This window comes from Borostomias antarcticus (assembly GCF_949987555.1).
Source record: "Borostomias antarcticus genome assembly, contig: scaffold_247, whole genome shotgun sequence".
In the NCBI taxonomy this organism is placed as follows: Eukaryota; Metazoa; Chordata; class Actinopteri; order Stomiiformes; family Stomiidae; genus Borostomias; species Borostomias antarcticus.
The window spans coordinates 2501-15000 of NW_028176504.1; the positions used below are offsets into that span (position 1 = coordinate 2501).

A 12500-nucleotide genomic window follows, 5' to 3' on the forward strand; every position below is an offset into this window, starting at 1 on the left:
CTGCCTGCCTGCCTGCCTGTCTGTCTGCCTGCCCGCCTGTCTGCCTGCCTGCCTGTCTGCCTGCCTGCCTGTCTGTCTGCCTGCCTGTCTGTCTGTCTGCCCGCCTGTCTGCCTGCCTGCCTGTCTGCCTGCCTGTCTGTCTGTCTGTCTGTCTGTCTGTCTGTCTGTCTGTCTGTCTGTCTGTCTGCCCGCCTGCCCGCCTGTCTGCCCGCCTGTCTGCCCGCCTGCCTGTCTGCCTGCCTGTCTACCTGCCCGCCTGTCTGTCTGTCTGTCTGTCTGACTGCTCTCTGAGTTGTTTTCATGCATTATGGACTCTGTTAGTCACTTTACAAATGAGCCCTCTGCCCTCAGACAGAGAAAATGTCTCCTCTCCTCTCCTCTCCTCTCTCCTCTCCTCCAACCTTGGTACTCTGCTCCCTGCTCCACTCCCCATCTGTCTGAGGAGACACATCTAACAAGCTCCCCCCCCCCCACCAACCCCCCCCCACCAACCCCCCCCCCAACTCCCATCCCAATCACCTGTGAATCTAAAGTCAGACTTGGCCTCGACAGAGAGGGAGGGAGGAACACAGACTGGCGCTGTTCTGACTATAATGACTTGTAAGGTAGAGCTGAATGGTAAGTATGGATTTTAAGGTCAGAGGCGTGGTGGTCTAGAGACTATAGACTGACCTGGTGGTCTAGAGACTATAGACTGACCTGGTGTGGTGGTCTAGAGACTATAGACTGACCTGGTGTGGTGGTCTATAGACTATAGACTGACCTGGTGTGGTGGTCTAGAGACTATAGACTGACCTGGTGTGGTGGTCTAGAGACTATAGACTGACCTGGTGTGGTCTAGAGACTATAGACTGACCTGGTGTGGTGGTCTACTATAGACTGACCTGGTGTGGTGGTCTAGAGACTATAGACTGACCTGGTGTGTGGGGGTCTAGAGACTATAGACTGACCTGGTGTGGTGGTCTAGAGACTATAGACTGACCTGGTGTGGTGGTCTAGAGACTATAGACTGACCTGGTGTGTGGTGGTCTACTATAGACTGACCTGGTGTGGTGGTCTAGAGACTATAGACTGACCTGGTGTGTGGTGGTCTAGAGACTATAGACTGACCTGGTGTGTGGTGGTCTAGAGACTATAGACTGACCTGGTGTGGTGGTCTAGAGACTATAGACTGACCTGGTGTGGTGGTCTAGACTACAAACAAAGGTCAGTTTTTTATGAAAACGATTATAAATTACCACACACCCATGCACATACAGTACAGTACTATACACACCTAACAAAGGTGACTCAAACCATTTCAAGTCCTATCTCCTCTCCTCTCTCCTGTCTCCTCTCCTCACCTCCTATTTTATCTCCTAACCTCCTATATTGTCTCCTCAAACCATTTCAAGTCCCATCTCCTCTCCTCTCTCCTGTCTCCTCTCCCCACCTCCTATTTTATCTCCTAACCTCCTATATCGTCTCCTCCTGTCACATTTCACCCCCTAGATTTTTCTGGTTCTTAGCCGAATTCTGAGGAAAGATCGCTTCAAAATGACTGTTTTATTTCACGGTGGCGTTTCAAATTGCCTCTTCACAAGAGCTAGCGTTTCTTGGCACACTGGTTCGGAGCTCGTTGGAGGGGAGGATGAAGGCATATTTTTCGGTCCATTCATCTCTGAATTGCCTATCTTCACCGTCTGCTTTTCATTGGGCCGCCTCTGAACACCTTGTTTTAGCTGCGCTAGAAAGAACAGAGGCTAACGCGAGGCTAAAGCTAACGCGACGCTAACGCTAACGCGAGGGGCTAAAGCTAACGCTAAAGCTAACGTGAGGCTAGCTGCTACCCGGCGGCTAGCGGTCTCCAGACTAGGGGCTGACCTGACTTGCGTGGCCGTGGTCTGGATCTTGGGCAGGTCGATGGTGAGCCGGCCCCCCTGGGCCTGCTGGTGGCTGAGGAGGACGGGCTTGGTCTGGAGGAGGTCCGGGGCGGTCCGGATGGACACCTGCTGCTGCAGCCCGCCGGCGCTGTTGCCCCGGCTCATCAGGACGAAGGAGTAGTCGGTGTCGGGCTGCAGCCGCGTGATCAGCTTCCTCTTCAGGTTCCCCTGCACCTCCACGCTCTGCTGGTTGTACAGGATCTACACAACACACACACACACACACAAACACACACACACACGCAGGCACACACACACACACAAACACAAACATTGTAATTTATGTCGACATAGATTTTTTTTACCTACAGTATGACAGCAGAGACAGAGCAGTACTTAGCAAGGCGTTTAGCACTCTTTTTGGGCATCCCCAGTCGTTGGAACCCTCACACACACACACACAAACACACACACACACATACACACACACGCTTGATTCACCATGCATGAATATTATTTTCCCACACACACACACACACACTCACTCACTCACTCACTCACTCACTCACTCACTCACTCACTCACTCACTCACTCACTCACTCACTCACTCACTCACAAACACACACACTCACTCACTCACTCACTCACTCACTCACTCACTCACTCACTCACTCACTCACTCACTCACTCACTCACTCACTCACTCACTCACTCACTCACTCACACAAACAAAACTGATTCATCACACAAAGCCCACGCTCACACGCACACCTCTCTCTCCCTCTCTCTCTCTCCCTCTCTCTCTCTCCCTCTCCCTCTCTCCCTCCCTCTCTGAGACAGATGTTGTTAGTCAGAGAGCTGAGAGGTGACGCGCCCCGCCCCCCCCATCCCCTCAGCCCGCCACCTGTTTACCTCTTTAACACCTCATTTCCCACGCTGCCTCAGCGCCGCGCTGCACCCCGCCATCCCCCCCCCCCCCCCCTCCCAAAAGCATCCGCACTCCATTACCACGAGGTGTGACTCACGTGACGTCGTGACAAAGCGTTTAGGCACGGCGCATGAATCACCGTGAACGAACGCTGAACGCGACGACGACTACGGAGTTTCTCTCCCACGGAGGTGAGTGGCTCTTACCTTGAAAGGCACTTGGGACTTGTAGTTTTCCGGCACTTCCCACGTGAGCAGGACGGACGTCTTCATGACGGCTTTGACGGCGAAGCTCGTGGCGAATGCTGAGGGGGTAGTTAACAGGTTGAGTTACCCGATAAAGAAAAATACTGCATGAAAAAATATTACAAAAATATTACATTTTCAAAGGCTGGAGAGGTAGTTAACAGGTTGAGTTACCCGATAAAGTAAATTACTTAATTGTAATATTACATTTTGATGTATTTTCATCAACTAAAATGTAAACATGCTACAAACAAAAGTCCCTGATATTCCACGACATGGACCAAAAATGATCAAATCCCCCGACTTTCCCATGACTGGAATAGACTTTAAAATTCCCTGATATTCCAGAGATTCCATGACCGGTGGGAACGCTGTGCACACACAGCAGTGAATTGTACATGACCCCCCCCCCCCCCCCCCCGCAGAGAGATGATCTCTAAGAGATAACGCACAACCAAGAACCAAACACCAATCTCAGATATCATCCTACGACCAGGAAACAGCCAGGGGGCAAACACGCTAACGTAACGACTATCATTCATGGATGGTGATTCGTGGATCACAGGATTATCTATCCACCTCCTGCTGGAATGTTCTAGAACAGGCCAGGAGTTCACCACCGCTACCGTGAAATGTACCGTACACGAGTGGGCGGAGGATCTGATTGGCTCTTAAAATAGACGGCATAGCGAAGAGGTTGTTTCACAACGACGACAAGAGGGCCGACGAAGCCGTGGTGGGGAAGGAGGAGTGGCCTGGCTGGCGTGCGTGAGGGAGGAGGGGGCGTGGCCTGGCTGGTGTGTCATGGGATTAGCTACACCAATAAAGATTGCGGGCGTTAGAGAATGGCGTACAGTATACCTTTATCTGCATGTGTGTGTGTGTGTGTGTGTGTGTGTGTGTGTGTGTGTGCGTGTGTGCAGTATGAGGAGGTGTACTGTCGCAGTGTGTTTGCGTGTGTTACGGGCGTCGGTGTGTTTATGACATTGTTTATGACACTGTTCATGACAGCGTGCACGTGTGTGTCTTGCGCGAATGTGCATCCATGCGCATTCAACACACACGACACACACACACACACACACATTCTCTCTCTCTCTCTCTCACCGGGCGAGGTGGACATGGTGCGGCTCTGGATGCTGGGGCTAATAGGCCCCGCCCCCTTGCTGGTGAACGCCTGCACCCGGATGTCATAGGTGGTATCGGGCCTCAGCCCGTGGACGGTCATGCGCGTGTCGCCCGTGCGGTTGGTGGCGTTCTGCTGGCTGTTGATGTCCCGGTAGACCACCAGGTACTGGGTGATGCGCCCGTTCCTCTCCGCCAGCGCCGGAGGATCCCACGCCAGCTGCGTGCTGGAGGTGGTGAGGCCCGTCACGCGCAGGTTGAGCGGGAAGCCGCTGGGCGTGTCCTCCTGCGTGGCGATCTCCTTCACGTAGGGCTCGCCGGCGCCGGCGCGGTTGCGCGCGCTGAGCCGGAAGACGTACATGGCGCCCTTGTGGAGGCCGGTGACGGTGTGATGGTCGTCGGTCTTCTTGAAGTCGCGCGAGGCGTAGGCCTCCTCCTCCGCACGCTTGTACTGGAGCTGGTAGCCCACCAGCTCCCCCACCGTCTCCTTGGGGGGCTGCCACTGGATGAGCGCCGTGTTGCCGATGGTGGTGCTGATCATCATGGTGGGCTTGCCTGGGACTGGGGGGGGAGAGAGGAGGAGAGGAGTGGGGGAGAGGAGGAGAGGAATGGGAGACAGAGGGAGGGCGAGGGAGAGAGAATAGTGGGGGAGAGGGAGAGAGAGGAAGAGAGAGGGGGAGAGAGGAGTGGGAGAGAAGAGGGAGAGAGAGGAGAGGGAGAAAGAGGAGTGGGCGAGAGGGAGAGAGAAGAGGGAGAGAGACAGAGGAGAGGGAGAGGACAGAGAGAAAGGAGAGGGAGAGAGAGGGAGAGAGAGGAGAGGGAGAGAGAGGAGAAGGAGAGAGACAGAGGACAGGGAGAGAGAGAGGAGAGAGAGAGAGGCAAGGGAGAGAGACAGAGGGAGAGAGAGGAGAAGGAGAGAGACAGAGGAGAGGGAGAGGAGAGAGAGAAAGGAGAGAGAGGAGAGGGAGAGAGAGAGAGGAGAAGGAGAGAGACAGAGGAGAGGAAGAGGAGAGAGAGAAAGGAGAGAGAGGAGTGGGAGAGAGAGAAAGGGGGAGGGAGGGAGAGAGAAAAAAGAAGGTGTGAGGGCCGGTGGTTACAGGAGAGGCTGATGTCTGATCCGGTCTGATCCGGTCTGCTCCGTGACTCCAGCTCATCAGCGTGGCGAGCCTCGGTAGCCGGTCGCACGGCGACGCCACTCCCTCCGTTACCTGCGCCGGTCGTCGTGACGACCTTGGCCTTGCTGCGGGCGCCGTCCCCCTTGGTGGTGTAGGCCGCCACGGTCACCGAGTAGGTGGTCTCCGCGTGCAGTCCCGTGATGAAGGCCTCCTGGGGGTCAGAGGTCAGGGGTCAACGTACGAGGCCAAACACGACAAGCCTGGGTGTGAGTGACACTGCCGACCCCCTCACACAAGCGCTTATGCCCCGAACACACACACACACACACACACACACACACACACACACAAACACCAAAAACATGTTAGTCGCCCTCCTCCATCTTTAGTTTGTAGTTGTAGATTGTAGTTGTAGTTTCCCTGTTGGGTTGATCAATCACCACGAACGGCCAGGATGGAGGAGGGCCAGGAGTTCGGTCCTGGCCGGTGGGGGGGGGGAGGAAGAGGTCAGGAAGAAACTCCTGGCCCCCGCGACCACGAGGCACACTCCACCCATCAACCAGACCAGACCGGACCAGAACAGAACAGCACCAGTGGGCCAGTGGCCTTCTGCCTCGCCGGATCCAGCTACTCCGAGGAAACTCGGGATCTCTCTTCCGAGGGGAGCTCGTTTTCTATTCCGACCTCGTCCCTCCAACCTGTCAGCTACACAGGGTGACTGCTGGCTTCCATTTTGAGCCCTGTAGCTACAGAGCAGCAGCTAATGAAAGCCACCTAGTCGTGTGAAAATTAAACGACGGCTTTCCTAATATTTCCTAAGCAGTCTGGTGGAACGGGGGCAAATTATTTCCGCTTAAAAAATAAAAAGTGTCCCTACGTGACCGAGGCGGCGAGGCAGGAGGGGCGGAGCACTGACACACGAGGTGGCGCCGGCGCGGAACAAACCAGCGACAGAACGAACGCTCGACGGGAATCACACACATCAGAGGGAGCTGAGAACAGCCGTGACAGTCGACCGCTGTTCAAAGCGCCGGAGATCCTGAAGCCAAAATAATAACCAGCTCTGGACCGCAGCGTTCACCTGACCGGACTGCGTCCGTCCTGCTGCATTAACACACACACACACACACACACCCACCCGCGCCCGCACAAACACACACCACACACATACACACACAGAACAGAGCACACAGCACACAAAAACACTTACACTCACACATACACAGAATAGCACAAGAGCTACTCACACGAACACACAGACAAACCCGCATAAACACACACCACACACACACACACAGCACAGAGCACACAGCACACAAAAACACATATACTCACACATACACACATACACAGAATAGCACAAGACACACTCACTCACTCACTCACACACACACACACACACACACACACACACACACTCACACACACACACGTTCTCCCGTGCATGTGGAACCCCGGGGCAGTGAGTGCCTGTGGCTTGAATCCGCTTCCTGGAGTTGTGTGAGTGTGACTGAAGCCCAGGAGAGGGGGGGCTCACTGATGACACCCAGCCCACCAGCCCAGGAGAGGGGGGGCTCCCTGATGACACCCAGCCCGCCAGCCTCAGAGAGGGGGGGCTCCCTGATGACACCCAGCCCGCCAGCCTCAGAGAGGGGGGGCTCACTGATGACACCCAGCCCACCAGCCCAGGAGAGGGGGGGCTCACTGATGACACCCAGCCCACCAGCCCAGGAGAGGGGGGGCTCACTGATGACACCCAGCCCACCAGCCCAGGAGAGGGGGGGCTCCCTGATGACACCCAGCCCACCAGCCTCAGAGAGGGGGGGCTCCCTGAGGACTCCCAGCCCACCAGCCCAGGAGAGGGGGGGCTCCCTGATGACACCCAGCCCACCAGCCTCAGAGAGGGGGGGCTCACTGATGACACCCAGCCCACCATCCTCGGAGGCTGCTGTGATTCTCTACCAGGCCTCGGCGCTGAGTTCAGCTGCTTTCTACAGCATGTAGACGCCACCACAATGGAGGCTTGTTCCAGAACCTCGGGGTAGCTCAGCGCTCAGTCTCTCTCTCCACCGCCTAGAAGCTCAGCGCTCAGTCTCTCTCTCCACCGCCTACAAGCTCAGCGCTCAGTCTCTCTCTCCACCGCCTAGAAGCTCAGCGCTCAGTCTCTCTCTCCACCGCCTAGAAGCTCAGCGCTCAGTCTCTCTCTCCACCGCCTATAAGCTCAGCGCTCAGTCTCTCTCTCCACCGCCTAGAAGCTCAGCGCTCAGTCTCTCTCTCCACCGCCTATAAGCTCGGAGATGAGTCTCTCTCTCCACCGCCTATAAGCTCGGAGATGAGTCTCTCTCTCCACCGCCTAGAAGCTCGGAGATGAGTCTCTCTCTCCACCGCCTAGAAGCTCAGCACTCAGTCTCTCTCTCCACCGCCTAGAAGCTCAGAGATGAGTCTCTCTCTCCACCGCCTAGAAGCTCAGCGCTCAGTCTCTCTCTCCACCGCCTATAAGCTCAGCGCTCAGTCTCTCTCTCCACCGCCTAGAAGCTCAGCGCTCAGTCTCTCTCTCCACCGCCTATAAGCTCGGAGATGAGTCTCTCTCTCCACCGCCTAGAAGCTCAGCGCTCAGTCTCTCTCTCCACCGCCTACAAGCTCAGCGCTCAGTCTCTCTCTCCACCGCCTAGAAGCTCAGCGCTCAGTCTCTCTCTCCACCGCCTAGAAGCTCAGCGCTCAGTCTCTCTCTCCACCGCCTATAAGCTCAGCGCTCAGTCTCTCTCTCCACCGCCTAGAAGCTCAGCGCTCAGTCTCTCTCTCCACCGCCTATAAGCTCGGAGATGAGTCTCTCTCTCCACCGCCTATAAGCTCGGAGATGAGTCTCTCTCTCCACCGCCTAGAAGCTCGGAGATGAGTCTCTCTCTCCACCGCCTAGAAGCTCAGCACTCAGTCTCTCTCTCCACCGCCTAGAAGCTCAGAGATGAGTCTCTCTCTCCACCGCCTAGAAGCTCAGCGCTCAGTCTCTCTCTCCACCGCCTATAAGCTCAGCGCTCAGTCTCTCTCTCCACCGCCTAGAAGCTCAGCGCTCAGTCTCTCTCTCCACCGCCTATAAGCTCGGAGATGAGTCTCTCTCTCCACCGCCTAGAAGCTCAGCGCTCAGTCTCTCTCTCCACCGCCTAGAAGCTCAGAGATGAGTCTCTCTCTCCACCGCCTATAAGCTCGGAGATGAGTCTCTCTCTCCACCGCCTAGAAGCTCGGAGAAGTACACAGCTTCGCCTGTAATGGTGTGTAATTTCCTAATTACAGAAGTATTTCTAGCAGTCTATATAGCCCCGATGTGTTTGTGTTTACGTTTTTTTTGGGGCCTCCTCGGGGGACTATGGCAACGCTAGCCCATAATGAAACACCGAGGACAAACGAGAAAAAAAGTCAAGTGAATTATGGGGGAAAAGCTGGAAGCTTACGGAGGAGACGCTCGTTACGTTAATCAGCAGGAAGTGCTTTAACACACAGACTGCGGCGGGATTAGCTGTGATCTCCTCCTCTCCCCCTCTCTCCCAAATCAAGGAGTGTTTCTGCTACTGTACGCTTTCAGACTAGGGATGCACTGATATGAACATTTTGGCCGATACCGATAATAGATATTTACATTGCTGTCATTGCCGATAACTGATATTTACCGATGTCTATATGTTCTGTATGAAAACAAGTTTCTATGATAATCAAATTGTTACACTGAAAAACACATGGAAACAGCGTCTCTATTTACAAAACATTCGGAAAAGCCGATAAATCATAGATTTACCACATTGTTTCCTCTCAAAAACAACACACACAACAGCAGCTAGACAGAAATAATGATCTGCTGTTCACATCGGCCCTGTTTTGCACATCGGACCGATACCGATATATAAAAAAATGACTAACATCGGCCGATACGATATATAAAAAAATGTCTAACATCGGCCGATACCGATATATTAAAAAATGTCTAACATCGGCTGATACCGATATATTAAAAAATGATACCGATATGATTGCCGATATATCGTGCGTCCCTATTTCGGACTCCTGGGGAGAGACGCTGTCCTTGGGGTCGGAGCCTGAGGGGCGTCGGCGTGGTCCAGACGGGCCCTCCCGGCCGGCGCCGATATCCTACCGCGCCCCGGCCCCGTATGAACGCGCTCCTCTCCGTCTTCACTAGGACGCGTTGACACCTTGTCTGTTCCCTGTCTCAGCTCATTACCGGAGCGCGTCGCCTGGCGGGGGGGTGTGGCTGAACGCCGCCGGCGCCACAACAGATGTCTGCGTGTGATGGCGCCTCGCCGCGCGTGTCCCTCAGGTGATGAGCGGCGGCGGTCGTGAGGCAGGCGTGCGTGGCGTGTACCGTCGGGCGCCGGCATCTCTCACAGAGCGCACACACACACACACACGCAGACACACACACACGCACACAGATTGACAGTACAGCTAATTGCAGCTAATTGACGTTTCCCCCCACAGAGAATAAACTGGGAATCAACAGGAATAAATTATATTTTCCAGTTTATTCCTGTTAATTCCCATATATTCCCTCCAATTCTCATGGGAAGTTTATGAATAATCCCAGAATTTTGTAACCCTAGGTGGAGATGAGAGGAGGCGGTCTCCCTTTAGAGAGATGAGAGGAGGCAGTCTCCCTTTAGAGAGACCTCTGTTAACATGGTGGAGATGAGAGGAGGCGGTCTCCCTTTAGAGAGACCTCTGTTAACATGGTGGAGATGAGAGGAGGCGGTCTCCCTTTAGAGAGACCTCTGTTAACATGGTGGAGATGAGAGGAGGCGGTCTCCCTTTAGAGAGAGCTCTGTTAACATGGTGGAGATGAGAGGAGGCAGTCTCCCTTTAGAGAGACCTCTGTTAACATGGTGGAGATGAGAGGAGGCAGTCTCCCTTTAGAGAGACCTCTGTTAACATGGTGGAGATGAGAGGAGGCGGTCTCCCTTTAGAGAGACCTCTGTCAGCTCAAAGAGCAGGGCGATCGCCGGGGGGGGGGGGGGGGGGTTGTCTTATCAACGTCAACCACATTCCCCTGGCCTTTGGGGGGGGTTCTCTTTAATATGTTCAGCGATGGGAGTGACCCGCATCGTATGGATGTTTATCTGTGGGCGCTGCAGGGTGTTATGGGTAACTGGTGAAGAAAACCATCTGTTTTATTGGATGGCAGCGCAGGTCAAAAAAGGCTAAGAAAAGTCTGGGCGCTTTATGGAGTTGCTTGCACGTCGAGCACACACACACACACACACACACACACACACACACACACACACACACACACAAACCACACAAAGACACACACATATACACACACACACTCACCAGGCAGGCTTGATCAAAACACATAAACACACACGCCCCAGGCAAGCAAGCCAGATCACACACACACACACACACACACACACACACACACACACACACACACACACACACACACAGCAGGAAGGCCTGACCACACGAGACACTGCCGTCTCCTGGTGCGGTTAGGATGATGGGGTTATGAACTCTCACAAGGAAGCACACAGTTAGCGCAAAGACAAAATAGCACACACCCACACACACACGGACACACACACACAAACACATGGACCCACAATAACACAACACACTGAGCACTCCCGACCGGCCCAGCGTGGCTGAGGGCAACCAGACAGCAAACCCAACCAGCGGCACACAGGTGACCGAGTTACTCACATACTCCGTCGACTCGTCAAAACTCCACTGATGGACGAGAGACACAGGACACAGCAGGGGGGAGAGAGATGAGTCAGACAGCACAGCAGACCAGGGGAAAAAAAACACGCTCGCTTGGCTTTTTTTTCCCCTCCTTTAAAGGGGCACTTCGCTCAAAATAGTTTTTTTTTATTTTTATGTTTCCCATCAATCCACCATGCATATGATGTAAACATGTAAGACATATTAAAAAAAAATAACGATAACGATTTTGAGTAAAGTGCCCCTTTAAGACAGACAAATATGGATGGATGACAGGAATCATGCTTTGGAGAAGGTAAAAGAAGGAGGGAGGGAAAGAGAGAGAGAGAAAGAGAGAGAGAGCTGAACAGAAGCAGAAAGGGATGATTGAAAGGGAAGGTACGTGTTGAGCTCAGTAGATAATGGCTGTTTAAGTGTGTGAGAGGGAGCTGGCTATTCAGGACCGGCGCCTGCAGTCAAGGGCGTCTTCACAGAGCAGATGGTGGAGGAAGCGCCTTCTGGTCACTCTGGAGAGAATGAGCCATGCTGAAGGACGATGGAGCGTTTCAACAGCCGCTAAAGCATTAGCTCAAATCAATACTGGACCTTGAAGTAGCGTCGCTGTGATCAGTAAAACCGCCCTGGCGAGTTCACACAGGACATTCACAACAACCACATTCTGCATTTTCTTCTCGTCTCGGGGAAAAAACATGAAAAATGAAAGTTATTTTCCCTTTTTTTAGTTACAATGCATTCCAATACAAACACACACACACACACAAACACACACAGTGTATTTCTAGCTTTCTCCAGGCTGAGTGATTCCTGGGGAGGTGAAAGACCATTTCGTGCTGCGAGGCCCTGGTGGTGCGGAGCGTGAAATCCTATTACCACTGAAGCCCTGTGACATCAAACCCCAGCGCTGGCACCCAACTGCCGCTACGCTGTGACATAAAACCCCCAGAGCTAGCACCCAACTGCCGCTACGCCGTGACATAAAACCCCCAGAGCTAGCCTCCAACTGCTGCTACGCCGTGACATCAACCCCCCAGAGCTAGCACCCAACTGCTGCTACACCGTGACATCAAACCCCCCGAGCTAGCCTCCAACTGCTGCTACGCCGTGACATCAACCCCCCAGAGCTAGCACCCAACTGCTGCTACGCTGTGACATCAAACCCCCAACTGCCGCTACGCTGTGACATCAACCCCCCAGAGCTAGCCTCCAACTGCCGCTACGCCGTGACATCAACCCCCCAGAGCTAGCACCCAACTGCTGCTACGCTGTGACATCAACCCCCCAGAGCTAGCACCCAACTGCTGCTACGCTGTGACATCAAACTCCCAACTGCCGCTACGCTGTGACATCAAACTCCCAACTGCCGCTACGCTGTGACATCAAACTCCCAACTGCCGCTACGCTGTGACATCAAACTCCCAACTGCCGCTACGCTGTGACATCAAACTCCCAACTGCCGCTACGCTCTGACATCAAACCCCCAGAGCTAGCCTCCAA

General features: G+C 54.0%; 1 pseudogene across 1 annotated transcript in view; it reads right to left on the reverse strand.

The window, feature by feature from the left end:
• Window positions 1-12500, reverse strand: part of LOC311328426 (receptor-type tyrosine-protein phosphatase F-like) — a 99525-nt pseudogene that overhangs the window by 1324 nt on the left and 85701 nt on the right. The window contains exons 12-15 of the transcript XR_014631354.1: window positions 5370-5487; window positions 4144-4722; window positions 2998-3095; window positions 1864-2123 (exon numbers count right to left, since the gene is read on the reverse strand). The product of XR_014631354.1 is annotated as a receptor-type tyrosine-protein phosphatase F-like (transcript). The remainder of the gene's footprint in view (window positions 1-1863; window positions 2124-2997; window positions 3096-4143; window positions 4723-5369; window positions 5488-12500) is intronic.